Below are 27126 nucleotides of genomic sequence, written 5' to 3'. Positions count from 1 at the left end.
TTTTGTATTACTTTAAAGGAGTACTGTGGTGCAAAACAAATTATCCCCTATCCAAAGGATAGAGCATAAGTGTCAGATTGCAGGGAGTCTGACTGCTGGGACGCCCACGATCTCCTGCACGGCGCCCTGTTCTCCCCATGAACGGAGCTGTGTCAACACACCCCCTCCATGCATTCCTATGGGGGAGTCGTGAATACAGCGTTCATGAATTTCCAGCTCTCCCATGAAGATAAATAAAGGGGGTGTGTTGACCATCGCTTCATGCAGGTGTCGACACAGCTCCATTAATGGGGAGAGCAGGGCGATGTGCAGAAGATCGCGGGGCGTCTCAGCGGTCACAACCACAGTGATCAGACATCTATCCCCTATCCTTTAAATAGGAGATCAATTGTTTTGCACCACAGTGCTCCTCTTTAAGGGACCAATGGGGAAGATTTATTAAAACCTGTGTAGAGGAAGATTGGTGCAGTTGCCCATAGCAACCAATCAGATTGATTATTTTATTTTTCACAGGTCTGTTTGAAAATAAATGAAAGAAGCGATCTGATTAGTTGCTATGGGCAACTGCACTACTTTTCCTCTACACAGGTTTAGATAAATATCCCCCAATATGTCTGTACTTATGAGTCCAAAGAAGCCTATACCAGGTGCAAATAATTGGCTATAAATGCAATATTAAGCTTGTTTTTCTAAATACATTTTAGCTACCATGGTATCAGTTTTGTGTAAATACGTTATGAAGTGATGACCATATTCTCTTAATAAGTCACATTCAGCCTGCAAGGTGGACCGCCACAAGGGTATATGTTATTTAGAGGGCAAACAGTAGTTAGTTAGTAGTAAGGTGCATGACCGATCAGTATTTCTTGGGTGTATTTAGAAAAAAAAAATGTTATTTCCTATTGTAAGGAGCAGTGTTATGTACACAATCCACCCACCCACTATTTTCCATATAATTGATTATTCGCATTCCCATACATTCTGAACATATACATGACTCACCCTGTGAAATGACCCTTGAAGAGCAGGGAGAAGATGGCTTTAAATAAAGACATGCTGAATGGAAGAGTTGTATCTTACAGCATTATTTAACATTATTATTGATTGTCTAGTGTTTATGTGAAGCATCTTACTAGGTTATAATTGTAAAGTGAAATATTGATATTGGAATGAAATAACACACCACAGTTGCTATGGTTACACTTCCCAAACCGTGCCTTTTATCAATCCCTTGCAGAGTATCTTTTTATAGGGGATTTCTGCTGACACATCTGCTAATTTATTACAAGTGTATACCTCTCTCTCTCTCTCTCTCTCTATATATATATATATATATATATATTTATATATATTTACAGTATATATACATATATATATTCCACTTAATTATTGCAGCAGCAATCTCATTTCCGATGTTGCATCTTTATTTTACAGGCAGTTAAATACAGCAGGTCTATAATACAGTTACCGTACATGGCAATGGTGGGTTAGCTGCTGTTCAAGGCGTTAAATATTCTATGCTAGAAATATATTTATATATATATATATACACACACACACACATATACACATGTATTGATCGTGTTGTGTGAGATACTGGTTTTATTGCTTGTATAGTGGTGGTTGCTGTGATTTTTTCGCTGCTGTGAGATCACAGCTGTTTCTCAGTATCTTTCCCCTAAAGCTGGAGAAGGGAGTGCACAGACACATCCTCAGTATGCTACTGTCTTAATCCCCCTCCTTCTATCCTGGATAGCAGCTTGTACACCTTCCATTCACAAGCATAAAGACGATGCCTCTTGAATAGTTCAGCCTCTTGCCTTGGGAAAAGGACAGCATGCATTTTATTTGGGGTAACTATATCTTTATATTTGTATATGTATATACCAGCAATAGTTAAGAATTCCTGTGTGTATAGGGTTCTAACACTATCTGCCTTTCCTCTATTGTGCCTCTTTTTTTATTGCCATATACATGTGAAGCTTGAATGGATGAATAGTTGCCTATACAGAATGCTAGCTATTGAACATGAATGAAGCATAGGTTAAAAGGCAACTTGACTTCGGTGATGTTACATTAGCATTTGAAATGTGTTGTCTTGCAAAAGGGATTGACCCTTCAATTTCACGTAATCATTTCAGCTGAAATAAAGGGTATATGGGAGATCATATTAATAATGGTTGTATTTTTTTTAATTAATTTTTATTTTATTATAGAGTAATAAGAATGTATTTTTGGGTGTACCAGTATAGAATAAAAATTACAGTAGATAATGGGTTATTTTTATATACGGTAGGTTTGACATTATGCAAGCTTCCTTTTATTGTGGAAATAAAAAAATAATCTGACACTTGATTAATTTATCTTTCTCAACATCATAAATCTTGTATGCAGCAATTCACCGGGTCCACAGTTAATACAATAGATGAGAATACAATGAGCTTTCCCAAAACTAAGTGGGGAAACACTTGAGTAAATGTACAGTCTTCTCTGGAAGCTACAATGCAAAGATGATCAGTCTCATGAAGATAACCTCTTACCATATGCTCTATAAGGTCATATAGGCATCATAGGTAGAGTTCTTCACTTGAGACCTCTCTAAAAGCTATAGCAGAAAGCAATTTACAGAGAATGGCTTTTGCTCTAGCATACTTGGCCCTTCCATGTTATACAGTTGGACATTCATTTAAATGGCTGATATGTAATACTACATTTCACCTCTAGTAGCCTGCAGGTGGAATGTTTTGCTTGCAAAAATGTAAAATAAACTTCCAACACAACAGTAAGGGTCTATTTACACAGCAAAACTTTCGCCAGCGGTATTCCACCTGAAATGATAGCCCATACACTTCTATGGGTTTCAGCACTCCCATTGACAATTCGGAATTTCCGCTTGCCGAATTCCGTCAACGGGAGTGCGGAATCCCATAGAAGTGTATTGGGCTTTCATTTCAGGCAGAATTCCATTGGCGGAAGTTCTGCCATGTGAATAGACCCTAAGGGTTTAGATCCTTTTTATTATTCATTAATTTTAAAAACAATCACACAGTGGTTCACCTGTGGAACCTGTGGTTCACCTCCGGCATTGCAGTACATTGCCAGGCCAAAATCAATCTGAAAATGGGTTACCTTCCTGAAACTACCCCTTTAGTTTGGAGTTGAACTAGGCCACAAACTGGTTATATAAGATTTGTAGTGGCAAATTCAGTTTTCATTATCTTGTCTTCTACCAGAGGCATTTTCCAGGCTACAATATCAGGTTCACCTAGAAATTCACACATGTTGATCAACTGGCATTTAATTTTGATCAACTTTCTAAATAACTAGCAATACTCATCTTCTGAAGATCCTGGGACTGGATAAAACAAGTTTTCCAGAACTTTTTTTTATTGCTGGCCTTTCCTCATAATAGGCTATCGATATCTAATAAGTGAGGTTCAAAATAAGGCTGGGTTCACATATATCAGGTGTCCGTGCACCGGAAGGAAACTGATGCTAGAACCAATCCTATTAATTTCAATGGGACAGTTCACAATCATCCAGCGTCTTAATTTTATTGACGCCGGATGGTTGGACACGCCGGAGGGCACCGGACAGTAGAATGCAGATTGCTGCATTCCCCTGTCCGTCGTGCAGTAACAGTGGACTCCTGATGCCATACAACTGATGACAACTTGTCATCAGTTGTGGCATCAGTTGCATGGAGATCTAGGCTAGGTTCACCTATGCCAGATGCCGTACACATGTGAACCCAACCTAAGTGAGGTTCCAAAACCCAGCACCATGCAATCAATGGAATCGTCCTGAAGCATTATTCTTCACCTTGCAGGCTTAAAGGAAAAATTACCTAATGTTTAAATCAGGTATTATGTTTACCATATTTTTATGTTAACAACATTTTTGGTGATTTTTGTTTTATAATAATTAATTTGTTATGTATATTTTGTAATTATCCTGAAAACTTGTAGTTTACATTTTACCACTAGGTCTAAAGCTAAGCTGACACTTCCAATTCTGAACAGATCATTTCCCAGTTATGCCTTTCTTCTCAGCAGCACAGTGAAAGGTGACACCAGTAGAGAGCATACACTGGATCCACCACTATTCACATCAGAGACAAGATCCCCTCTCCCGCCCTGTAGAACAACCTCCTAGTTCATGTGAATGGGGCAGGTCCTCTTTATTGATTTCTGTGTCCATGGGTCCTGCTGTAAATCATTTCACTAAATACTGATAAAAACAGCTCATGCAAGGCGGCCACCCCGATAATAATGTACAAAAAAGGGAATTAAAATCTTAATAAAAAAATAAGAACAGAAAAAAAAAAGAACTTGCTACAAAGTCTAGATGATACATTCCCTCTGAAGGGGTATTCCTAGCATGCCCCAGCATGCAATTTTCATAATTCCCATTGGCTTTCAAGGGACTCTGTAAGCTCTATAACAGGTATGGAGGTGAGGATTCTGGCAGATAGGTAATAGGGGGGTAAGATTACCCATACGTTTAGTTGTGTTAAGGCTTTTCTTTTGTTAGCAGCTGGAGGGTCAAACTGGCTTCTCCCTACCCCTCCTGTCCTGCTTTGACTGATTGACATTCAAGGCTGGAAGCCAAGCCCTGTAGATCAGTCATGCTAGGTGGGGTGAGGGAGGGAGGAGGCAAGGTTCTGCAGCTCAGCACCAGCAGTTTGACTCCTCAGCTGCTAACAAAAAGGCACTTTTATAACTTTACAAACAGCCATCAGCAAAACTAATGGTATGGTTCATTTTTTCTATGGTCTGCCAGAATATACAGCTCTGCACCTGTTATGGAGCTGACAAAATGCTTTAAATGGGGTTGTAAAAACAACAATACATTGATACAATTTAGGCAATGTGATGTATTTGCAAAGTTGCTTAACTTTTTATTCTTCTTTATAAAAATTGTCCTTATAGTACTGTACATATTTCAAAGTTAGAGAAGGAAAGGAAGAGGTCTAAGACCTATAGGAACAATGGGACATCAAAATGATGCGCAGACTTCTGGATGGAATAAGTTTCTTTTATTTGGTAAAATATAAAAAAAATAAAAAAGTGCAACGCAGTACACAGCAGAGTTTCCAGCCCGGACGGGGCTCTTCCTCCCGGTCCGGGCTGGAAATGCTGCTGTGTACTGCGTTGCACTTTTTTATTTTTTATATTTTACCAAATAAAAGAAATGTATTCCATTCAGAAGTCTGGATGATGTCCCATTGTTCCTCTAGGCCCTTGACCTCTTCCTTTCATTCAATCGTACCGGAGTTCCAGGGACCAGGAGGCAGAATTCATCATCAACACTAGTATTACATGCCTGCACAGATGTTATGCTCTTAGCATAACCTCCTAAGGTAAGGGTCCAACCATTTGGCCCGTTTTGCAATTTCCTTTACACCTATTGTCCGTGGATTGGTCTTTTTTCTTATCGTCTCTATAAAAGTTAGAGAAGGGAGTCATATATTTGTAAGGCCATACATTTAATGTAAACTTACCATACATACAGTGTCTAAAAATAGCAATTGTAGTATTACATTACCATTATTGATTTATAGAGCGCTTTGTGATTTGTAATAATTGCTTTTTTTACCCTTCTCTGCTATGAAATTAGATTTGCTGTTCAGAGGAAAAAAAACAAAATGTCAGTAAAAAAGCTTCCTGGCTCTCCACAGTTAATAGAAATCTGTTAATGCTGAAAAATCTGTGTCCTTCAAACTCATTCCTGTAGTCCTTGGTATTTACTATAGTTGTTTCACATAGTTATGTTGTGTGGGCAGATATAGGCTTATTAATGTGTAAAAAAAATCTGTGTCTATCAGAAGCCATTTCACTAGACTCACACTAAGCCCCAAACATATTTTAGGAACACAATTGGTGTGAATCATAAAAGTAATGCAGAGGAATAAAATTAGGAAAAAGCTTTGTGGTTCCAAAGGCAACCAATCACTAGTTCCCAATCATTTTATAATCATTTGTATTTACTAAATCGTTTGTTTATTAAATGTTTTTTTTAAGGGGTTATCCAACATAAGGGGACTTTAGTTACCAAGGATCCATGCTTGTGTTGGTGATAAATGGCCATGTCTTGTGTCCCCCATCACACTGCTGGCTTGTTTTTGAGAACTGGCTTCTTCCTGTTTCTGTGGCCTCCCTCAAACTGCAATCCCCAGGATCCTTAGTTTCAAGGTGGGAGATGACTTATTTCCTTCCCAAACATCAGTCTCCCCACCCATTGCAACACAGCCCTCCTCCCATTGATTACATGACTTTCCTGATATCACCTGACACACAAGCTATGGATCTGCATGACGATGAATGCACGCAAAGGTGCACCAGGAACATCATCCGGGGGCTGGCTTCATACACAACAAACGAAGCAGCCAAATCACTTTTCAGCACCTGACATGTACCTGTCTTGTGATGTATTGTCTCGAGCCACACAGCAAGCTGGGAATGGTCCGAGACAACACTCGGTTTGTAGGCTGCAAAAATGTACCTTCCTGGGAAAAGAAGACAAAGAAATGTGATACTAGTCACCAATCACAGGAACGTGAAGTATATTAGTAACTAGACTAACTTTGCTCCTCCTGTCTTACATTCAAAGACAGAAAAATAAAAAAAGTTCCGACGGGCCATATAACCGCTTGGAAATGCACCGTCTCATAGACGGCATTGCATTTCTGAGCTACATCCCAGGGAAAAATAGACATGTCAATTATTTTTTCAGATGCCTAAATCTATATGTGGTACAAACATCTGAAAAATCTAAAATCATAGGGACTCTGCTGCAGCAGAATGTCCGTGAGGAATATTCCGCTGGAATTCAGCACAGACATTCCGCTGTGTGAACATACCCTTAAGATTAAGCAGCATGCCTTTGTCCTGCCGCCCCTACTGTGGCTCTTCTTTCACTTACTGATGTATAGGGCTCTGTGCTAAAATCCAAGCACTGTACATCAATCATGCAGTGAGGGGGAGGAAGGCGTGCTGCTGCATCCTGGTGCCACCTCAATGACACTTCAGCCATCAAAGTAAATACAGGTATTATCTCCATATAATCTATTTCCTGGTGTCTGGAGCTCTGTACCTTGTATAGAGCTGAGAGATTTTCTTGGGGCTCGTACTAATATAAAAAGGGTCTGAATAAAAAAACTCCAGCACTGGGACATTTTATAGGGAATGGCAAAAAGATTGATGAGTTATGCAATGTATTGTACTGGACTCACTGATAAGTAATATTTCAGAAGGAAATTAGAATATTTCATGTAAAATGAATAAGATTTTATGCTAATGCTTTCATGTTGATCTATAGAATCTTTTAACAAATGAAGTGACATTTTCGTGATTTCTGTCACATGAATCTTAAATATGGTGCCCGTAGAAATCATTCAGCCCATAATGTATACCCATGTACATACAATTGTACAAGGAATCCATGATGAAAAAAAATCTGGTAAATAAGGATAGGCAAATAGGGTGTGTTACGTCATCTCTATCAATAGTGTACTCTTTGTATCATCTTACAGTCCTGTGCACACATCATAGCCATGTGCTTAAAGGGGTACTCTGGTGGAAAACTTTTTTTTTTTAAATTAACTGGTGCCAGAAAGTTAAACAGATTTGTAAATGACTTCTATTAAAAAAATCTTAATCCTTTTAGTACTTTTTAGCAGCTGTATGCTACAGAGGAAATTCTTTACTTTTTGAATTTCTTTTTTGTGTTGTCCACAGTGCTCTCTGCTGACACCTCTGTCTGTGTCAGGAACTGTTCAGAGTAGCATAGGTTTGCTATGGGGATTTTCTCCTGCACTGGACAGTTCCTGATACGGGCATCAGGTGTCAGCAGAGAACACTGTGGACAAGACAAAAAAGAAATTCAAAAAATAAAGATTTTCCGGTGTAGCTTACAGCTGCTAAAAAGTACTGAAAGGATTTTTAATAGCAGTAATTTACAAATCTGTTTAACTTACTGGCACCAGTTCATTTAAAAAAAAAAAGGTTTCCACTTGATTACCCCTTTAAGGCTTAAAGTAAATGTTCCATTTAGATAGAATTGTAAACAATTTTAGTGCTGTGAATGTATGCACATACTGTTTAGAACTGCTGACCTCAGCATTTTTATGTCAGTCTCCGGCTGCTCGCAGAAGAAATATTTGTTGTGTTTGGCAGCTCTGCTAATTGTAAGCTATCCAGTACACATGATTGAAATGGAGTATATATAGGAGAGAGACAAATAGGCTATCCTCCAGGCAAGCAAAGGCCTTTAAAACCATGCTGTAACTAACTAAATCTCCAAGGGACTCGTGAATCTATATATCTACTTTCAATCTTACTTTTTTATTGACATCCTGGGAATAACCTATTTATCCCAGTTTTCATGCCATAGAACCATCTTCTTAAAACATAAGTGGCTATACCAGTGATATGTTTTTACAAGATCTGCAATGAAGTTTCACAATTTTACGAATCTTGGAGCTGGAGGTCTTTCTGTATTTGTGACCACATATTTATAAGCTGATTTTATTGATTTTATTTTCTATATTTATCCATAAAAACTAGAAATACAGACAGTTGGCAGCAAGGAATTCACAAGATGATGAGCAATGTCTAGAATAATAAATAGTATTTCCTCAGTGTGCTATCGTGAGATCAGTAAAAATGATCCGCTAGTAGGACATTGCTGTGAATGTGCTGGTCTGCTGAGGAGAAAATTATTAATATCTTCACAACCTCCATTTCCTTTGCTTTACCTAGTTCCATTTTTTAACCCCTGGTGGGACAGGAAGATATAGACCACACCAACCCTCTACTACCATAAGCATCTGTTCTTCACACCACCATATATACATGTACTTTCTGTAGAAGATATTTACTCACAACCCAGTTTGTATCAGTTTAAAACCATTGCACCAACCTTTTGCACAGAGATTTTGGGTCCAATAATGGGTTCTTTAAAGAGCCCAAGATGATACTCATATCTTGTGCACTTTTTGCTGCTGTTTTTGGCTGGCTGGCATGCAGATCACATATATGTGGCCTCACTTCCCGGATCTTTTCCAGCCTCTGAGCATGCTCAGATGTAAACGGAACACTCTCCGGTCACGTGTTACATAGACTTTCAGTGTTATATGTAAAACGAAACTTTGAGTTCCATTTGTAGTCTGTTATTTTGGACGGAAAGAAAAAATAATGCATGCCCCGTTTTTTGTTCTGCCTCAATACTGGACAACGGACATGAAGTGATGATAAAAATGATCCATTGAAATCAATGGGATCAGTTTATGTCAGTTTTTGTCGGTGATACCAATTATGTAAGGTTTTAAATAGGCAGAACCAAAGGAAAACTTTTTAATACCACATCAGACTTTCCAGTGGAAGTGTGCAGTGACATCACCGTACACTTTGCACAGGCTGTTGCAGACAATCACTGGCCCCAGCTGTCACAGGCAACAGGATGTGATCACTGATGCCAGTTATTGGCTGAAACGGCCTGTGCAAAATTTGCGTTGATGTCGCCAAATACTCTCACCTGACAGTCTGGTGTAGCCACATGTGCCTAGAAGCATGTAGAAGAGTTTTATTTTTTTATGTGTCCTGCCCTTTTCTGTTAGTGAGCCAGTGACACACCAGATGCTATAAACCTTCAACATAAAGTCTAGTCAGAAGGGGAAACCCTCGGGAAACCTTAAGGGGCCAAAAGATATAAATATATATATATATATATATATATATATATATATATATATCCAGATAAGATTTATATAAAATAATGATGGACCTGAAAAAGAGGGCTGGGCTCTTGAAATGTTGTCGAATTTAATCCTTAAGGAAGCTTTTTTGTGTAATATATATATATATATATATATATATATATCTTGTTTGGTTCCTCAGGAATAGATATTTGAGTTATAGCCAGGTGTGCAGTATCCAGACGTCCATTGTTTACAAGGACCCCCTTCTGGCCACTTGAGGTTCCCCGAACGTCTCCCCTTTTGATTGTATACACCGCCTCAAGACTTTTGAGCTGGGAGAGGAGGCAGGCTGCTCCAGGCCTCTAGTACATTTACACACCAGTAAGGTGTAAAGGGTATTTAGGCGTTGTGGCCACTGCGGAGCACCACATCTTGCCAGCCTTAATTTACACGACTAACCACTTGGATAGCTGCACTTAAAGTGCCTTTTCTGTGTTATTTTTGTTTGTTTTATTTGAACAACATAAAGTCTGGGAGAGAGATATGTGATGCTATAATAAACCTTCAGCTAAGACCAGAAAAATGTCAAAAGGAAAAATGTGTCCTTTCCTGACAGCATGAAGAGATCTTGAAAATGTTTATTAACTGAAAATGTATTAGCTTGGCAAGGGTTAAAGGGGTACTTAGCCCCTAGACATCGTATCCCCTATCCAAAGGATAGGGGATAAGATGTCGGGATAGGGGATAAGATGTCAGATCGCTATCGCAATATAGCAAGCGGCACCCACCTGTAACTGCTTCCGAAACATTGGAGGATCTCAGGCTAATTCCTCCCGACCACGGGTATGGAAGATCATGACGTCACGTCTCCGCCCCCGTGTGACATCACGCCTAGCCCCCTCAATGCAAGTGTATGGGAGGGGGCTTGTCACACCCCCTCCCATAGACTTGCATTGAGGGGGCGGGCGTGATTTACATACAAAACATTAGACAACTTTTTTTAATTTTTGGTACAACAGACTGCATTTCACGATCATATGGTACCTGATCCTTATGCTTTTCCTCCTTATTCTTATCTACCAGCTCCTATGTATGTTTTTACAGTAAGGCTTCTTCCAGGATATTTTCAGTCATTTTGATCCATTTACCCTACAGAGTACCAGAGATGTCTCCAATCACCTTAAATTGAAATTAACCCTTGACCCACCCAACATTGTGTAGGAATGGAGGTATTGTTTGGGTTTTTAATGATAGTATTACCAGAGCACTATAAGTTAGTATTAGTTAGACGCTATATAAAGGTGTTATGGCATCTGTGTTGGCTATTGACACCATGGGGGAAGTTTATCTTTCCCCTCACCAGGTTAGAGTAGCAAAATTGCACAAATTGTTTGCGTAAGCCCAGTCTCTGTGCAAAAAATGTTGGTGGTACCACTAAAAGACATGCAAAATAGAGTTTGAGCAAACATTTTGCGCAAGTCTGGCAATGATAATCAAACATAGCACAAAACACATTTCGTAAATAATATTATTACTATTATTATTATCATCATTCTGTTTACAATTCCCCTCCCCAGTGCCTATTGGTGCCAACTTTATTGTATAAATGATGAAGCCTGTTATTCCCTGACGTGCCTATTTTTTTTAAATCTGATGAAGGGCTATACATGATTTTAATGGATTTTTATCGAAGAAACCTTATTACTTTTTGGAATTAGTACCATTGGAGCCCACATATTTTTTTTTATTTGCCCAGCATTAGGCATTGATTTTTTTTTATCACTGCATTACGTTTGTATTACAGATATTCTTTTGAACCAGATATAGCTATAAACACTGGCAGCTTGGCATTCCTGCAGCACTCTTAAAAAGTCCTGAAGCTTTGTATGCTGACCACTGTTAGATAAGCACATTCTTGTTAGAAATATATTTTCTCAAGCAGCTACGGGTTCACCCACGCCCTGCTCTTTCCTTATTTTTTTGGGACGTTCTTCCATGTGAGGATGCTTCTTCTTAAAGCAATTTCTAAAATAAAATGAAGATACCAAGTAGAACCCAATCCTCTCAATGAGCAGCAACAGATTTTGCAGATTCAACCTTGCTGGGACGCTTCCTCCCATAGTTGGAATACAAATTGTTTTATAATCTAATCTGACATATTAAATTAAGCAGACTGTTCTCTTTCTAACTTGTTTAGTATAGACTAGGCCTCTTGGTGGTGTTTTGTTAGCAAGGTTTTAGTGTAGCTTAATTGTAATAATCTGTAGGTCTTGTACAATTTTTAAGTTTCTTATATACTATCTGCACCGATTAACTTCTGTATTCAATTATTAAATGTAATGAGAATTAAGTCGTTTTTTTAACACCTTTTGTGAAATTAACCTTTATGACCTATAACCTCTCACCCTCAAGTTGGAGTGATGCTGGCACCTTTCTTTCCCTTTTTTGGCACTGTTATCTATCATGTATTATGGTCCAGGTGGGGAGAGTTGTTCTCTTTTTAAACGTGATGCCCATTTTCAATAAACATATAAAAGTGTCTTTATAAACCATCTTAGCATCTAACATCTCAATTTACCAATAGCACCTGCAGAACCCCGAACCTTCCATTCCATTATCATCCATATTCATTGTTAGTGACTATGGACTTAATAGAGGTAGATTGTTGCCTTTGCTGATTGTAAACGCTTGTTTCCAATAACTGGTCCATGTAAAATGAGCAGCGATCAGAGAGAAAGTTAGTCCCTTGGCTGATAGCATCTTTTGTGCGGCCATTTAAAAAATCATTATTGGCTGCACATCACCCTCTGTAAACAGGTGATGTGCGGCCGACAATCAATAAAGGGGTGCATGAATGAGCCATCATTGGTGTGGGCCGGCATTCAATTGATTGAGCCATGTCAAGGTTTATATAACAAGCACTGACCAATAAGATTGGCACTCGTCTTTGTGTAGCCCTTCGCCAATGTAAAAGGGCCTTAAAGGGTTATTCCAGGAAAAAACTTTTTTTTATATCAACTGGCTCCAGAAAGTTAAACAGATTTGTAAATTACTTCTATTAAAAAATCTTAATCCTTTCAATAATTATCAGCTGCTGAAGTTGAGTTGTTGTTTTCTGTCTGGCAACAGTGCTCTCTGCTGACATCTCTGCTTGTTTCGGGAACTGCACAGAGTAGAAGAGGTTTGCTATGGGGATTTGCTTCTAAAATGGGCGGTTCCCAAGACACATGTCATCAGAGAGCACTTAGACAGAAAAGAACAACTCAACTTCAGCAGCTCATAAGTACTGAAAGGATTAAGATTTTTTAATAGAAGTAATTTACAAATCTGTTTAACTTTCTGGAGTCAGTTGATATATACAAAAAAGTTTTTTTTTCTGGATAACCCCTTTAATTTTGCATTTCGCCTACAGCAGTTACTGTAGGAACATGTTTGGTAAGACAACAATACAGCCCTGGAGCTTGAGGTATACCTGCATTTTTTTTTTTAAACTCCGTTTATTGAAAAGTGGACTTATGTGTACAAAAGTTACAATTGTACAATAAACAACATCAGAACAAAATAAGGTGTGTAAATGACAGGTTCATACACATAACCAGTAAAAACAAAAAATATCAAGAGGTACATAAGATGAGTAGGCTTGCGGTGTGACTGCGGTGTCCCTGACTAATTTTACTCCCTGTAGAGTCAGGTAGTCAGAACATTAAAGGGGTTATTCACCATAAGGTGATTTTAGTAAGTACCTGACAGGCAGTAATGGACATGCTTAGGAAGGATCTGCTAAATGGCTATGTTGTGAGATTACCATTATACTGTGGCTAGCTTTTTGTGAACTTATATTTCCTGTTTGACTTTTCTTTTTTTTACTACAAATCCCACAATTCCATTTTCCTCCCTGCCACACATCAGCCACCCCACCCATTGAAACAAAAGACCTGTGGTTTTCAATCAGAGTGCCTACAGCTGTTGCATTAGTTGCAGTTGATCTCTCTCCCACCAAGTGATTGCTCCACCTATTGAAGCAAACAGGCTCCCTGTCATCAGCTGACTATTGAGTCAGGTTTCTGACACATTGCAAGCTGGGAAAAATCTGAGACAACAGTCATTTTGTATGCTGTTAAAAATAAATATTGAAGTGAAAATCACAGAAGAATTGTGAGAAAACCGGCACACACAGGTACAGACACTATATTATGAACTACACTAACTTTACAGCCCCTGTTGCATAGTCAAATTTAAAAAAATTCTGGAATACCCCTTTAATATATATTATAGGTGGCCAACGAATTATCCAGCATAATGCAATTGTTTTGCGAACCATAAATAGAGGTTCACTTAAGAAAAAAAAAAAAAAACACAGAATAGGGGATAAGTAGCTGATCACTTGGGGTCTAAGCAATGGGATGCCTACGATCTTCAGAATGGCTTTCAGTGAGGAGCGTGTTCAGCAGACAGCTCCATATATTTCTATAGGAGCACTGGAGATGCCCAAGTGCTGTAATAGGGTTTCTTCAGTGCTCCCATAGTAATTAATGGAGCATGTGCCGTCTACCACCACTTATCTCCTATCCTGTGAATAGAGGATAAGATAGTTTTTGCTGGACAACCCCTTTAACCCCTTAAGGACCCATGACGTACCGGTACATCATGAGTCCGCTCCCGTTCTATAATGCGGGGCCACTGCGTGGCCCCCGCGTCATAGCGAGTCGGGCCCATTGAACGCCACGTCTAAAGTGAAAGTAATTCATTGCCGGTTAGCTCAGGGGGCTGTTCAGGATGTCCGCGGAATCGCGGCATCCCGAACAGCTGTGAGACAGCAGGAGGGTCCCTTACCTTGCCTCCTGGTGTCCGATGGCCGAATGACTGCTCAGTGCCTGAGATCCAGGCATGAGCAGTCAAGCGGCAGAATCATTGATCAATGATTTCCTATGAGAAACTATAGATCAATATAAAAGATCAGTGTGTGCAGTGTTATAGCCCCCTATGGGAGCTATAAGATTGCAAAAAAAAAAGTGAAATAAAAAAAAGTTAATAAAGATCATTTAACCCCTTCCCTAATAAAAGTTTGAATTACCCCCCTTTTCCCATAAAAAAAAAAACAGTGTAAATAAAAATAAACATATATGGTATCGCCGCGTGCAGAAATGTCTGAATTATAAAAATATATAGTTAATTAAACCGCACGGTCAATGGCGTACACGCCATAAGGTGATTTTAGTAAGTACCTGACAGGCAGTAATGGACATGCTTAGGAAGGATCTGCTAAATGGCTATGTTGTGAGATTACCATTATACTGTGGCTAGCTTTTTGTGAACTTATATTTCCTGTTTGACTTTTCTTTTTTTTACTACAAATCCCACAATTCCATTTTCCTCCCTGCCACACATCAGCCACCCCACCCATTGAAACAAAAGACCTGTGGTTTTCAATCAGAGTGCCTACAGCTGTTGCATTAGTTGCAGTTGATCTCTCTCCCACCAAGTGATCGCTCCACCTATTGAAGCAAACAGGCTCCCTGTCATCAGCTGACTATTGAGTCAGGTTTCTGACACATTGCAAGCTGGGAAAAATCTGAGACAACAGTCATTTTGTATGCTGTTAAAAATAAATATTGAGGTGAAAATCACAGAAGAATTGTGAGAAAACCGGCACACACAGGTACAGACACTATATTATGAACTACACTAACTTTACAGCCCCTGTTGCATAGTCAAATTTAAAAAAATTCTGGAATACCCCTTTAATATATATTATAGGTGGCCAACGAATTATCCAGCATAATGCAATTGTTTTGCGAACCATAAATAGAGGTTCACTTAAGAAAAAAAAAAAAAACACAGAATAGGGGATAAGTAGCTGATCACTTGGGGTCTAAGCAATGGGATGCCTACGATCTTCAGAATGGCTTTCAGTGAGGAGCGTGTTCAGCAGACAGCTCCATATATTTCTATAGGAGCACTGGAGATGCCCAAGTGCTGTAATAGGGTTTCTTCAGTGCTCCCATAGTAATTAATGGAGCATGTGCCGTCTACCACCACTTATCTCCTATCCTGTGAATAGAGGATAAGATAGTTTCTGCTGGACAACCCCTTTAACCCCTTAAGGACCCATGACGTACCGGTACATCATGAGTCCGCTCCCGTTCTATAATGCGGGGCCACTGCGTGGCCCCCGCGTCATAGCGGGTCGGGTCTAAAGTGAAAGTAATTCATTGCCGGTTAGCTCAGGGGGCTGTTCAGGATGTCCGCGGAATCGCGGCATCCCGAACAGCTGTGAGACAGCAGGAGGGTCCCTTACCTTGCCTCCTGGTGTCCGATGGCCGAATGACTGCTCAGTGCCTGAGATCCAGGCATGAGCAGTCAAGCGGCAGAATCATTGATCAATGATTTCCTATGAGAAACTATAGATCAATATAAAAGATCAGTGTGTGCAGTGTTATAGCCCCCTATGGGAGCTATAAGATTGCAAAAAAAAAAAGTGAAATAAAAAAAGTTAATAAAGATCATTTAACCCCTTCCCTAATAAAAGTTTGAATTACCCCCCTTTTCCCATAAAAAAAAAAACAGTGTAAATAAAAATAAACATATATGGTATCGCCGCGTGCAGAAATGTCTGAATTATAAAAATATATCGTTAATTAAACCGCACGGTCAATGGCGTACACGCAAAAAAAATTCAAAAGTCCAAAATAGTGTATTTTTGGTCAGTTTTTATATCATGAAAAAATTAGTAAAAAGATCAATAAGTCCTATCAATACAAAAATGGTACCGCTAAAAACTTCATATAATGGCGCAAAAAATGAGCCCTCATACTGCCCCATACGCGGAAAAATAAAAAAAGTTATAGGGGTCAGAAGATGACAATTTTAAACGTATAAATTTTTCTGCATGTAGTTATGATTTTTTCCAGAAGTACGACAAAATCAAACCTATATAGGTAGGGTATCATTTTAACCCCTTAAGGACCCGGGCTTTTTCCGTTTTTTCCTTTTCAATTTTTCCTCCTTAACTTTAAAAAATCATAACTCTTTAAAATTTTCACCTAAAATTCTATGGGATGGCTTATTTTTTGCGTCACTAATTCTACTTTGTAATAACATTAGTCATTTTACCCAAAAATCTATGGTGAAACGGGAAAAAAAATCAATGTGCGACAAAATTGATGAAAAAACACTATTTTGTAAGTTTTGGGGGCTTCCGTTTTTACGCAGTACATTTTTCGGTAAAAATTACACCTTATCTTTATTCTGTAGGTCCATACGGTTAAAATTATACCCTACTTATATAGGTTTGATTTTGTATCACTTCAGAAAAAAATCATAAATACGTGCAGGAAAATTTATACGTTTAAAATGGTCATCTTCTAACCCCTATAACTTTTTTATTTTTCTGTGTTAGGGCGCTATGAGGGCTAATTTTTTTCTGTTTCACCGTAGATTTTTGGGTAAAATGACTGACATCATTACAAATAGAGATGAGCGAACGTACAGTAAATTCGATTCGTCACGAACTTCTTGGCTCGGCAGTTGATGACTTTTCCTGCGTAAATTAGTTCAGCCTTCAGGTGCTCCGGTCGGCTGGAAAAGGTGGATACATTCCTAGGAAAGAGTCTCCTAGGACTGTATCCACCTTTTCCAGCCCACCGGAGCACCGGAAAGCTGAACTAATTTATGCAGGAAAAGTCATCAACTGTCGAGCCGAGAAGTTCGTGACGAATCGAATTTACTGTAAGTTCGCTCATCTCTAATTACAAAGAAGAATTGGTGGTGCAAAAAATAAGCCATCATATGGATTTTTAGGTGCAAAATTGAAAGCGTTATGATTTTTTAAAGGTAAGGAGGAAAAAAACGAAAAGGCAAAAACGGAAAAACCCCGGGTCCTTAAGGCTTTTGTTCTTTAGCAGTCTCTGGGTCAGCAGACATCTAGCCAGTGGTGTTTTAAATAAAGTCCAGGAAAATTATAGGGAAACCTCTTTGAGAAGACCGTCCAAAACTGCATATAAAAGTTGTTTTCTACAGGGGGGGTTCTTTTTTAAATAAACGGCCACTCTGCACACTGAACGGTGGACTGACAATCCATCAGACAAAATCTGATCTGGATATGGGTGGTGGTCTTTTCAAAATGTGGGATTTTGGTAAGTGTCTCTGTACATCATTTTAAGCACTTCACACACCTCACTACAGTAACTGTTCTTTTTGAGACAAAACAGATTCCATACATGAGGTTGATAAGAGGTAATAATATGATCTTATCAGTAGATGTATTAAATGTTTCTCATTGTATATCTGGAAAAAAAATAATAATGAGATCATGATTTTCATTATTTTCTCAATTAATCCCCTTCTTTTTTACCTTGTGGGAGTTCAGCATGTACAGAATTGGTCACTGGAAATGCTATCTGCGGTAGAAATTCACTGCTGCTCCCTGATACACAAACTGGGATTGAATTCCTCCCACACAAGCAGTAGGAGGCATAGGTTTTGCAGGATAAAGTTGATTAATATTTGGCACTGGCTATGCATCCAGAATCTTACTACTTACACTGTGCAGAAAAAGAGAAATACACTTACTGTATCCCTGTTCTTCAGAAATATGTAAAAATAGTAAATGCCTATAAGCAATTTTTATGTTGAATGCTGCCTAACAATTGAGACACAAGTAATAAAAATCATCCTGCAGTGTCAGTGATTATAATTCACATCCTGAATGAATTTATATATTCATGATTATTGTTCCAAGATGTTTTACAACTGTGAGATAATGACAGGAATAATGGTCATTGGGGAAACTTTTGTTATGTGTACCTTAGGTTTCAGTGTATATCCCATCCAGGGAAATCCGGATAAGATATGGGAATTCCAGGAAATAGTTAAAATCCCCGGTGAGACTTAGTTTGCTAAGGAAGTCCTGTTATCGGATTTGGATTTTCATTGGATGAAAGGTAGGTTTGGTAGTGGGGCCTTTCATACTACTTGGCTTACAAAAGGTGTAACCAAGTACCGTATTTTTCGCCCTATAGGACGCTCCGGCATATAAGACGCACCCAATTTTAAATGAGGAAAATCTAGAATACAATGTAAAGTATAGATCACAGTGATCTTCAACCAGCGGACCTCCAGATGTTGCAAAACTACAACTCCCTGCATGCCCGGACAGCCGTTGGCTGTCCGGGCATGCCAGGAGTTGTAGTTTTGCAACATCTGGAGGTCCGCAGGTTGAAGATCACTGGTATAGGAGGTAATACTCATGTGTCCCCACCGCTGCGGACCCGTCACCGCTGCCCTGGATGTCGCCCTCCATCGCTGTCGCCACGTCCCCGGGGTGTCCCCGTCGCTCCGGAATGTCTCTGCTGCCCGGTATCCTCGCTCTCCGTCGCTGCCATCATGTCGCTACGCATGCTGCTCCTATTGGATGACGGGGCGGCGTGCGCAACGACGTGATGACGACGAAGGAGAGCACCGGCCATGCAGGGGATCCCAGCACAGAGCAGACACCGAGAAGGCCGGTAAGGTCCCTCCCGGTGCAGCCGGGTTAGTGTCACTTTCGCCTCAGATGCAGTGGTCAGCTTTGATCGCCACGTCTGATGGGTTAATACAGGGCATCACTGCGATCGGTGATGTCCTATATTAGCCGCGGGTCCCGGCCGTTGATGGCCGCAGGGACCGCCGTGATAGGTGTGTATTTGCCGTATAAGACGCCCCAACTTTCCCCCCCCCGGTTCTGGGGAAGAAAAAGTGCGTCTTATACAGCGAAAAATATGGTATGCACTGAGAGGCTGTGAGGAACCTATAATAAGAGTTGGAGTCCTGAGGTGGCAGCCTCAAAAAGGGAACATTTATCTTGCCTGAGTAACGCATTTTTGGTGACTGTTTTGTTGGGTTAGTAAACCACCTATAAGGAGAGGGAAGCTTTTGTGTAGCTAGCACTGGACAAGCAGGATTTTTTTTTGTATTTGTTTGTGTCTGAAGCTAAAGACTGTATTTGTTTTGTTATTAATCAATAAAGACAGAAAAAGCCCTTTTTTAAACATTACTATGGTGTCCCTGTTTTTGACTGCTATTATGCTGCCATTTGATTGTGGGAGATTAGCTACAGAGCTAATCTCCCACACAAGACACAAAGGTATTTTTAGCCATTCCAACAGAAATCTGAGCAAGTTTGCTGAGCTCATAAAATAAAGAAAAGGTAAAAAAGTCATCTCTATGCCTCCAAGGCAGCCATATTTCTCATGATAACTTACTTGGCAGAAGTGCATTATCACTACCATTTCTCCCACTGCATTATGCAGAATAATATAGGTGCTGGTCTCTAGTACAGAGCAGGGTGTTATTAGATACTAGAATTGCAGCGGACATTGTCTTTTATGTTTTTCGCACACTCGGTCTGTCTCTAAAATGCTTCTTTCTCAAAACAGTTCTTATAGTCTTTATAAGTGAACCTGTCATAGGATAAAATAAATGCTCCAGCCTTACTCTTTAACTGTAGCAGATTCTGTTCATGTGCTTAAATCTTTATTTTCATCCTTTATGGTTCCTTTTTCTCTTTTTTATGTTGCTCACACTGCATTCAGTTCATTGCAGAGGAGGGGGAGTTTCCTTGGGCAAGCATGACACAAGCCCTCATGTGGGTACTTTCTCACATTACTTTTTAGAGATATCAACTGTCTGCTCTATGCACTGAGTCTCTGAGACATGCCCCCAGCTCACAGAGCAGGCTGATTGACAAGTCAAGGGCACACACAGAGAGCCCTGCTTGCTCCACCCTGTATTTTGTCTCAGCACAGCTGCCAACCAAGACATACAGAATATAGCTGCAGGGACCCCTAGTGGTAAGAAGTATGGAGTTTTTTTCACCCCAAATATGCACATTTTGTAACGTATATTGCAATTATACATATATTATTATTATTATTACTATTATTACTGTTGTTGTTATTATTATCTACATGATTTAAAAGGTTTTTGCAGCTGACATTGTATATTTAATCTCCATGCACTTTTTAGTGTAGATGCTGGGGGAAGCAGTTAAATGGATCAGAGAAGTGTATGTATTATTAGTTATATGTGTAGTGTGAATCGAGAAGGTGGGCAGAGCAGGAAGGCACTAAAGTATAGATTCAGACAATAGCTGCTGAACAGCAAAGGATGTCCTAGAAGGGGGAGTCCTCTTACTAACTTCTGTTGTCCATTCCAGTAGCATGCAGCAGTATTGATTCTTATGTGTGGTGTTAAAGACCTATAGGGGGAGATTTATCAAAACCTGCACAGAGGAAGAATGGTGCAGTTGCTCATAGCAACCAATCAGATTGCTTCTTTCATTTTCAAAGAGGCCTGTGAAAAACGAAAAAAGCAATCTGATTGGTTGCTCTGGGCAACTGTACCACTCCTCCTCTGCACAGGTTCTCATAAATATCCCCAATAGTGTATATACAGCGCACCTTGTAAACCTTCATTTGCAGGGCAAGAGTTAATGGTCCGTGTATGTTAAATGACCACATAATGAGCAATATGGACTAGTATACATAGATAATATTGTACATTCAATTGTGTTCGCTTGTAGACAATCACTATGCCTTGCCTTTAGGTCAAAACTTTTTTTGTTGAGTGTTCACAATGTTGACAGATTCTGAAGTAGAAATTTAATTGCGATTCCTTTTCAATACAATTGTTCTGCCTAATTGGATGAGTTACATCGTAGGCAAAACATGACATATTCACTGTGACTGATGGCCTCAATGGCCTTTAACTTCCTGCATCTATTATACGCTTGGATTCAGTAATGATTCTCACAATTTTTTCTTCTTATGGAAAAATAACAATGTTCTACAGTGTAGAAAAGTCATCAGTACAGAACATGACATACCGAATGAAACAATTATGAGAAGTACAATGCATTTGGAAAGTTTTCAGACCCTTTTATCAAATTCTTTTATGTTGTGGCCTTGTGCTAAAAAAATCTACTTTCCTCATCAATCTACACTTAATACCCCCTACTGGAAAAGTGAAAACTTAATTTTAGAAATGTTAACTCATTAAGTAAAATGAAAAAGCGGAACCTTTGCATGGACATGTAAGTGTTTTGACTCTTTCCTATGACACTTAAAATTTCTGGGGCTCTCATTTCTGTCACCTGTAATAAATTCAGTTGATTAAACATTATTCGTAAAAATAAAGCCCCTGTCTTGAAAATATTGTACAGCTGACAATGCATAGCAGAGCAAACACCAAGCCATGGAACAACTAGGACTTTCCTAAAGCTGGATGCTCAGGGGAGATGGGCCTTGTCAAAAGGAGTGACCAGGAACCCAATGGTCACACTGGCTGAGCTCCAAAGATCATGTGTGCAAAAGGGATAAACTTTTAGAAGGTCAACCATCACTGCAGCACTCAACCAACCTGAGCTTTACGGCCAAAATGGCCAGAAAAAAAAGCCTGTCAGTAAAAGAAACATGAAAGCCTGCCTGGAAATATGAGAAATACTCTGGTCTAATGGAAATAAGATGGAAGATTTAGCCTCATGTCTGGAGAAGACCAAGCACTGCTCATCATCCTCCCAACACCAGCCCTGCCATAAAGCATGGTGGTGGCAGCATCATGATGTGGATTTTTTAGTGGGTGGGACAAGAAGACTGGTCCGGGTGAAGGTAAAACTGTACAGAGATATTCTTAATGAAAACCTGATCCAGAGGTCTCTAGACCTCAGACTAAGCCAAAGGTTCTCCTTTTAAGACAATGACCCTAAGCACAAAGCCAAGACAGCACAGGAGTGGTTCAGGGAGAGAACTCTGTGAATCTCCTTGAGTGGCCCAGTGAGAAACATGACTTGAACCCAATTGAACTTCTCTAGAGACACCTGAAAATGGCTTCCACTGACAGTCCCCATCCAACCTGACAGAGCTTGAGACATTCTGCAGAAAACGTAAAAGATTCTAAAAATCCAGGCGTGCAAACATTGAGAAATCATACCCAGGAAGACTGGAGGCCGCTGCCAAAGATTCAACTAAGTACTTATAAAAGGGTCTGAATAGGGTCTTAGTTAAGGGTCTTAATACTTATGGCAATGCTATATTTTAGGTTTTCTTTTTTTAACCCCTTAAGGACCAGACCAATTTACATTTTTGTGTTTTTTTTCTACCTCCTCTCCTTTTAAAATGCTTTAATGCATAAACTTTTATTTATTTTTTTTACCTACAGACCCATATGGGGCTTGTTTTTTTGCACAACCAATTGTACTTTGTAATGTCATGTTTTATTTTACCATAAGATGTACCATGATACCAAAAAATTATTATTTGAGTGCCGTAATTTATAAAAGAAACTGCAATTTTGCAACTTTTTTTTCTTTTTATATATATACAAATGCACTTTATGGTACAAATTATACATTATCTTTATTCTGTAGATCAATGTGATTAAAAAAATATCCAATTTATAAAGTGTTTCTATTATTGTCTTACTTTAAAAAAAAGCTAACTTTAAAAAAAAAAATTTATATGCATAAAATTGTCCTTTTCTGACCCCCTATAATATTTTTATTTTTTACGTATACGTGGATGTATGAGGGCCCATTTTTTGCGCCGTGATCTTTAGTTTTTATGTGTACCGTTTTTGCTTTATTGGGACTTTTTGATCGCTTTTTATAATTTTTTTTCTGATATATGATGTGAAATTGGAAAATAAGGATTATTTATTTTTTTATTAGGAGAGGGGGTTTTACACTTTTTTTTTTTTTACACTTTTGAAGTCCCCAAAGGAGACTTTGATATGCAATCATTAGATTGCATTCACTATAAGCCAGGCTAAATCAGTTATATCAGTTAGATCGCTGGCAGGAGGCAAGTAAGTGGACCCTCCTCTGCCATTTTAGCTCACCGAACCCCCGCTTTCCCGTCTCGGAGGTTCCGTGAACCCCTCTGAGTTACCAATGATCTTTCACTTTAGAAGCCGTGATCGGCATTGATCACGGCATCTAAAGGGTTAATGACTGGCAATGGGGGAATTCCCACTGCCTGTCATTAGCAGTGAGTGTCCGGCTACTGATAGTAGCCAACACTAGCTGTTCTGAAGCGAGCGCAGCTCCTGTGCTAACTTTAAAGCCAATAAGGAATTCAGGGTGTATAGGTATGCCCTTGGTCCTTAAAGGGGTACTCCGCCCCTAGACATCTTATCCCCTATCCAAAGAATAGGGGATAAGATGTCAGATCGCCGCGGTCCCCCTGCTGGGGAGCCCCGGGATCCCTGCTGTGGCACTGCGCTATCATTACAGCACAGAGCGAGTTGCCGGAGGGGCCGGAGCATCGTTACGTCACGGCTCTGCCCCTTGTGATGTCACGACCCGCCCCTTTGAATACAAGTCTATGGGAGGGGGCGTGGTGGTTGTCACGCCCCCTCCCATAGACTTGCATTAGGGGAAGGGACGTGATGTCATGGGGGTGGATCCATGATGTCACGCTGCTCCGTCCCCTGTATCGCCTGTCATTACGGACAGAGCGAACTCGCTCTGTGCTGTAATGATAGTGGGGTGCCGTAGCGGGGATCCCAGGGCTCCCCAGCAGCGGGACCGCAACGATCTGACATCTTATCCCCTATCCTTTGGACTTGCATTTAATTACCAGGATGCAAGGGCGTACTTGTATGCCCTTGGTCCTTAACAGGTTAAAGGGGTATTCCAGGCAAAAAGCTTTTTTTATATTTATCAACTGGCTCCGGAAAGTTAAACAGACTTGTAAATTACTTCTATTAAAAAATCTTAGTCCTTCCAATAGTTATTAGCTTCTGAAGTTTTCTGTCTAACTGCTCAATGATGATGTCACGTCCCGGGAGAATATCCCCATAGGAACTGCACAGTTCCCGGGACGTGAGTCATCAGAGAGCAGTTAGACAAAAAACAACAACTCAACTTCAGAAGCTAATAACTATTGAAAGGATTAAGATTTTTTTAATAGAAGTCATTTACAAATCTGTTTAAATTTCCGGAGCCAGTTGATATATAAAAAAAAGTTTTGGCCTGGAATACCCCTTTAATAAATTACCAAGGATTTGTAAAAATTGTATTTGTCATTATGGGGTGAATGATGAGCAGAATGATGGTGAAAAACTTTTTTTATTTAAGCACAAGGCCACAACTTAACAAATTGTGAAAAAAAGAAAACTTTCCGAATGCAATATAAATAACCACAGCCTTCTGGAGCCAGGTCACTTCTATAGCTGATACTCATAGCTTGGACTTTCTCCAATTGTGATGCTTTAAGAGTTGTGGTAACATCCTTAGTGTCTACATTACACTTTTGTATAATTTACTATGCAACACATCTGTGAAATAATGACTTATTGCTAACATGGCAAAGTAAAGAGTGGAATAAATCTTGACACAGTGAGTAAGATTTCTCAATCTGCATTTTGCTCAAGTTTGGCATAAATTGCACCAAAATTTGGCTTATCTTCAACTAAAACATATGTATTGTGTGTTTGTGACACTCATGTCTCGCTCAGAAATATGCCAAAATTAAGTAAAAATTAGACAATGTAAAGTTGTGCCAGATTTATCAAACAGCATGAGCCATTGTGATACATTTGCCATATTCTAAGGCTGCGTTCTAATGTTTTTTCTTTCGGAAAATTGCATTTCATATTGTTCTGCAAACACCTTCAGTATTCTTTATGCTGTCATCTCTGGCATGCAAAAGCGTATTCCTCTGACACGTATCTGGCCTGTTAACATAGTTTTGTTGAATTTCATATTTTTCTGCAAACACACCTTAAAGGGGTACTCCGGTAGAAAAACATTTTTTTTAAACAACTGGTGCCAGAAAGTTAAACAGATTTGTAAATGACTTCTATTAAAAAATCTTTACCCTTCCAGTACTTTTTAGCAACTGTATGCTACAGAGGAAATTCTTTTCTTTTTGAATTTCTTTTTTGTCTTGTCCACGGTGCTCTCTGCTGACACCTCTGTCTGTGTCAGGAACTGTCCAGAGCAGCAAAGGTTTGCAATGGGGATATTCTCCTGATCTGGCAGTTCCAGATACGGGCATCAGGTGTCAGAAGAGCACCGTGGACAAGACAAAAAAAAAATGTTTTCCACTTTAGTACCCCTTTAAATCTTTCTAGTTGTGTTCACGCAAACACGCATTATTCTAAAAAGCCTGTGCATTCCAAACACATTAGGCTTCTAAAGCGACTATATTTTAAAAATTTTGGTTTTATTAAACTTGCCTTATACGTACCTTGTTGTAGGATAAACGCAGTTCAAAGCATTGAAACTTAAAGTTGACAAGTAGGTTGGTGAAAAATCCCCCCAAAAAAGATCAAACGATGGTTAAAATGTCTGGTAAAGAAATTGTCCATCCTAGAGGGTCTGTTTCCTCATCTCTGTCTTTGCTCCCCCCTCCCCTATTGTTACGCAGAAGGATTGCACTAGCCACGTGGAGGAGTTAGGTCAAGGTCAGCCTTTGGAGCGTGTTGCTGAAGTGGGGAAAGGGGCTGCAGTGGCCAAGCATAGCACTAGTGGGACTGGTGGTAGTCATGGTGAGGATTCTAGAAGGCATCATGGTGGATGTGGTGCGGGGGTACAAGGAGGCCACAATGACACATCAGTAGTTTTAACTGAGAGGAGTGGTGGGGATGATGAAGGGGAGTTTAAAGAAGAGGATGTCAGTGGGCCTTCTGGTCCCAGCAGCTTAGGAGCAAGTGACGGTGATACTGGTGCTGGATCTGAAGGCTTGAGAACAGGGGCACAGTTGGGTGTTGATGTACCTAGCTATTTATGGTATCCTGCTGTGTGGAAATTCTTTACTATGTTACCTGATGCAGGAAAACAGGCATGGTACTGTATGTGCGCAGAAAAAGTGAGGCACAGGCAGGTCCAAATTTTGGAATTAAGCCTCTGTGCCAGCACCTCAAGTATCACAAAGCCCTGGTAGAAGTATACCTAGTCCACCAATGCCTGCTCTCTGCTGGATTCAGATAACTCTACCTCACCACTGTCTGCTGTCTACTACTAGTAACACCAATCCACCATCACCCTACTTCTATCCAGGCCTATATGTACACAACCCATCATCCACAATAAAATGGATCATTTTTGGGATGCTTGGAAAAATCCATGCCATCTTCTTCACTTGCTAGACTAAGAACCTGTTGCTACTCCCAAAAAAAAGGGATAATTTTTGGCACAATAGGATAAAGCCACTGCGTCTTCCCATGCCTCCTTGTGCATATTAACACCGGCAGGCATCTACCGACAACCAGGGATACTTTATGCCGCTTTATTTTGGTGTGAATAAGCCTTAAAAATGGTGAGCTGTAATTGTTACCATGGGTTACTGCAAGTCGCCATAACTGAGCCTTAAAAACATTTTAAAACTACTTAAATACACTCCTTACAGTGTTAGACAGGGGTTTAGAGATGTTAGGCAGTGTTATAA

The 27126-nt window shown here is 39.6% G+C and overlaps 1 protein-coding gene across 6 annotated transcripts in view; it reads left to right on the top strand.

Annotated features, from left to right (window-relative positions):
* The window catches only part of MYRIP (myosin VIIA and Rab interacting protein), a 717726-nt gene that overhangs the window by 529898 nt on the left and 160702 nt on the right, over positions 1 to 27126 (top strand). The window lies entirely within an intron of this gene.

Source organism: Hyla sarda, chromosome 5 (genome assembly GCF_029499605.1).
Source record: "Hyla sarda isolate aHylSar1 chromosome 5, aHylSar1.hap1, whole genome shotgun sequence".
In the NCBI taxonomy this organism is placed as follows: Eukaryota; Metazoa; Chordata; class Amphibia; order Anura; family Hylidae; genus Hyla; species Hyla sarda.
This window is presented reverse-complemented; position numbering and strand designations above follow the sequence as displayed.